Source organism: Mus caroli, chromosome 12 (genome assembly GCF_900094665.2).
Source record: "Mus caroli chromosome 12, CAROLI_EIJ_v1.1, whole genome shotgun sequence".
NCBI classification, from domain to species: Eukaryota; Metazoa; Chordata; class Mammalia; order Rodentia; family Muridae; genus Mus; species Mus caroli.
Genome location: NC_034581.1, coordinates 11,113,735 through 11,119,011, shown reverse-complemented (window position 1 = coordinate 11,119,011; position 5,277 = coordinate 11,113,735).

Here is a 5,277-nt window from a genome sequence, read left to right as displayed (position 1 = left end):
ATCTGTCTCTGGGAAACTGCTCTGATGTCCCAGTACCACACTGAATACAAATATCGAGGATCTCATTGCATCCAGAAAGTAAACCAACCTGCTTATAACTCAGAACTTTGCATATTTATATCAAAGTTTGTATAATGGTTTAAATAGAATCAGAACGACTGTTCATTCAAATTCTGTAACTGGGACATTAGGGACTATTTACAGATATAGCTTGCTTGTATCTTTGATATTTTTAATTGAAATTAATAGTGCTTACTATATTTTATAGTAAATAAAATACTCCATGCAGAATGTACATTTTGTGTGAGATTCTTTGTGTGTGTAGTTCTTACCTCATAAAACTGTTAACCACATGTACTTTTCTATACTTGTTTTATCTTTGTTTTTCATATTTTCTTAGCCACATATGGAAAGAACTGAATACTACCTTAAAATTAGTGTTGAATGGTCAATTAAACAATTAATGTTTGTTATGAGCACATTTGCATTTTAAACTGATATTCTCCAGATATCAATTCAGCTCTGCAGTGAGAGTTTGATGTACTTTTATAGTTAGTGTAATTATATATTTGTTTATGCAGCTTTCCCTGCTCATACCTGAGAAGTATAGGTCCATTTTCCCTTCTTAGCTCAGAAGTTATTCCTCAGAGCAGGTTTTAGATCAATCTCATGAAATTCAACTCTCAATTACCAGTGCTGACAATAAGATTAATGAGAAATAAATGTCATTAAATTGACCATAAGGGAAGGAGTATATGTCAGTCATTTATAGGTCTTTGGGACAATAAAGTGTACTGCACTAGGAAACAATATATCTTCAATGTTCTCTGCTATTTTGCATGTTTTCACCTGGCTTGTTTTACATTTCTATTTAAAAGTTATGTGTATAATTTTGATTCACATATTTTCTCTCACTCTATAATGCCATCAGATCTGATGTGTTTGTTCCTTATTAAATCATAATACCTACCAATATTCATGAGCTAGTGTGTTCTCAAAAAATTGCAGTTAAATGAATTATTATATATGTGAATTAGTACAGAACACAACAGCAACAGACTGGCATTGCTCTGGATACCACATCAAGAATGTATTTACAACATCTTACATTGCTTCTAGGGCTTATTCCAAAGACTTTTGAAAGCAAAGATTTCAAATCACATTGTCATATATTTGGTAAAGACCTGTGATGTTCAAGCCATACCAGGAAGAAGAGAAAGCATGGTCTAGGACTTCAAAGGTATTTTACCAGAGGCCAGAATAACTACATGCAAGGATGCACATGCCAAATTATCAGAAGGCTCTTGTACATCAACCTTTTGACTTTGTAAGGGGAGTGGGTAGGAAACTGCACTTTCTTGTCAGCATTGTCAATTTGGTGAGGGGGAATTTAGACATTTATAAAATATTAAATGTTTGTCAGAAATGTATTGGGTAATTTTCAGGTGATTTGGACAATCTGCTTTCCCCCCTTTGCTTTTCTGTTTCTTGTGGTACAACATTTGAAAAATCACTTGGGGGTGAATTTTTTAATCATTACATGCTTTAGCTTTCGCTCCCCCTTTTGTCCTCCAATCCCAAAGTTCTTTACCCCATACCCTGCCCCTTTGCCCCTGAGAGTGTGTTCCCATTCCCCAGGCATCCCCCTTTCCTGGGGCATCAATTCTCTACTGGATAACTCACATCTTCTCCCACTGAGGCCAGACAGGGACGTGTTCTGCTACATATGTCCAAGTTGATTAAGGACCTCAACAAAAAACAGATACACTGACTCTAATACAAGAGATAGTAGAAAATAGCCTCAAATGCTTTGGCACGGGGGAAGTTTGTTAAAACAAAACACCAATGACTCAGGGTCTAAGATTAAGAATTGATAAATGGAAGCTCTTGAAATCAAAAAGCTTCTGTAAGGCAAAGAACACTTTCAATAGGACAAAATGGCAACCTATAGATTGGGAAAAGATCTTCAATAATACTACATCCGATAGAGGGCTAATATCTAAAATGTATAAAGAACTCAAGAAGTTTGACTCCAAAAGAAACCCAAATAACACAATTTAAAAAATGGGGTACAGAGCTCAATATTGAATGGCCAAGAAGCCCTTAAAGAAATGTTCAACATCTTTAGTCATTAGGGAAATGCAAATCAAAACAACCCTGAGATTCCATCTTACACCAGTCAGAATGGCTAAGATCAAAAGCTCAAGTAACAGTATATGCTGGGAGGGGATGAATGTTTTAAATGTAAGAAAGAACCTTCAGTTTCTACCAGCTTTTCTGAGACCTTTATTTTTGAAATTCTGCACTCATAAATTCATCCCTTTAGAAATTTGCATGAGGTTAAAACAACTCCAACTTTCCTACTCTGTGCAATAAATCACCTTAAGAAAACTCAACTATCTTTACTGGTAAAAGCTTGCAATATATTTATGATGCAGCATCCATGAAAAAAAAAAAAAAAGAAAGAAAACCTTCTATTCCCCCTACAGGTCTGTGAATGTCAAATATTTTGAAATATTTTAGAGAAAAAAAAAAAAGAAAATGGTTTGAAAAAATATATTGTTCTTCAAAATAAAATGTCTTGATTCTTCCTTCCCTGCAAAATAATTGAACAGTCACTTTATAAATTCTAGTGCTCGGTCTTTCCCCTGGAGGTCCTTTTCTTTTCAGATAGCATTTCGAGCCCTTTTATTATCTCTTCAGTCTGAACATTGCAGTCCCCTAGAGTGTGTTATTTTGTCCTTAGTGGCAAATTGCACATCCTTTTGAAAGACCACTTCCCATTAGAACTATAGCCCACACCTTACCAAATAAAAGTCTCTTGTCTGTCTTTAATATACATTCAGTGTGGAGATGACATTTCTAAATGGAATATGAAGTTCCTTGACATCTATGTATCATTTTTATATTTGAGAATAAGGACAGAGTGTGAAATAGTTTGAAAAGACAAGACGAACCATACTCTGGTTTATTCAATCTGAAAACCGCCTATTCTCATCTTTAAAATTCATAATTCAAAAAGTATTTGATGTATATTCATGTGACACTAGCCTGACTTGCTGAAATATATAGCCCAGTCAGACATTTGCAAGCTAAGTTTCAAAGAGAGAAAGTGATTGAAATGTGATAATAATTATGATTCTTAAGTGTGGGCAGTAGAAGATACATAGGATATACTTATGGAACTAGAATACTGAGCTGCTTTCTGGAAGACTGGGTAGTCAGAATTTGATTACAACAGTAACCACAATAATATCTCAGTGCTGCTCTTTCCTAAAAGAGGTGGGAGGTGTGATCCATGTTTCATTATCCACAAAAGCACTGTGGCAAGCTCTACAAGGCCACTGTAATTTTAACAACTCTGATGGCTGCTGAGACCATTCTTACTTCAATGGAATCTCTTGGGAATTGTCCTTTAATTCAGACTGTATTTAATGGACATGTTTCACATAGTCTGAATCATGGGTCAAGGTGGTCTACAAAACTACTACAAAGACTAGACATTTAGCCAAGAAGGGTTATAGAGTTTTATAGGATGAGGCAAATATTTTGTAACACCTTGAGAATTTCATGAACATAGAAGAGGGTACATTTTTTCGACTTAGCTCCAAACTTTGTCTCTGAAATCAGCCACCAAACCCAGACACTATTACATATGTCAGCAAGATTTTGCTTAAGGGACTCTGATATAGCTGTCTTATATGAGGCTATGCCAGTACCTGGGAAATACAGAAGTGGATGCTCACAGTCATCTATAAGACAGAACACAGGGCCCCCAATGGAGAAGTTAGAGAAAGCAACCAAGGAGCTGAATGGGTCTGCAACCCTATAGGTGGAACAACAATATGAACTAACCAGTACCCCCAGAGCTCGTGTCTCTAGCTGCACATGTAGCAGAAGATGGCCTAATTGGCCATCACTGGGAAAAGAGGCCCCTTGGTACTGCAAACTTTATATGCCTCAGTACAGGGGAATGCCAGAGCCAAGAAGTGGGAGTGGGTGGGTAGGGGATCAGGGTGTGGGGAGGGTATAGGGGACTTTCAGAATAACATTTGAAATGTAAGCGAAGAAAATATATAATAAAATTAAAAAATAAAATGCTCTCTCTTTTATTTTTTAGCTTTCCTCTCTCCTCTCTCTATCCCTCCACTCTCTACTTCCTTCTGTAGTATTTCTTCTCCCTTTCAGCTCTTCTCCCATTCTTTTTATTCCTTACAGTTTGCAGTAATGAAGCATACCTTCTAAAGAAATATCTTGAATTATATTTCATGATCCAAACCACCAAAGGTCAAGAGCTCTTATTGTCCTGAATATAATCATAGCTGTTGGATTATATTAGACTACCCTGAGAATGACTGCACACATCCTTTGTACAGGTGGAGACCTGAGACCCCTACTGTGAAACCATGTGTCAATAATATCAGTAAAGCAACAACATATGCCAGGATATGGGGAAACTACCAAAGCTACAAGGAGGGAGAACAGTTCATGGCTGAGGATCACTTTCTAATGTATAAAACATAAAGCACCCTAGGAGGTGTCAAGATGAAGGAAGATGTAATACAACAATGAACCTGACTGCCATGGGTATTTTCTTCTCCTTGGGGGGGTTGTGCCTATTTAAAGAATTGGTTTCTTCACCAGTGTACATTTGTGAGCAACACACAGGGTAAAGAAAGTTGTAGAAAAAGATTTCCCATCTCAATATCTTCTTTCCAATGTGACACTCAAGAGTATTGTTCCTGGGGCCTTTAGTTTCCCATAGCGCACTTTGCTGCACATCATATACTATTTCCTTCACACTGAATTCTCTCCTCCATCTTTTTTGTTTCTAGGCCTTGCCTACCTACAGAGAACCTTGATGCAGCCAACTTGATGGATATACCAATCCCCATTCTGCTTACACAAGACTCAACACTGGTGGAATTCGAGAGATCATGAGATTCATGGATACACAGTGAGAAATCATTTAGTTATATCTATAAGCTTGTCAAACTATATCAAAGTTAGGCTGGGTTTGTTTGTTTGTTTGTTTGTTTGTTTGTTTGTTTGTATGTTTTCCAAAACCCTAGCCAAGGGTAAGATATTATAATCCTAGACATCTGACTGATAGAGTAAAAGATATGATTTCTCAATTTGGCCAAAATATAAAATAAAATAAAATAATAAAATTATGAGTTCATCCTAAACCAGCAGCAGAAATTTAAAAATTGCCATTAAGTCATTGAAAGAAGTGAATGAATTTATTTTAGTTACAACTCCAAATTGCAAAACATA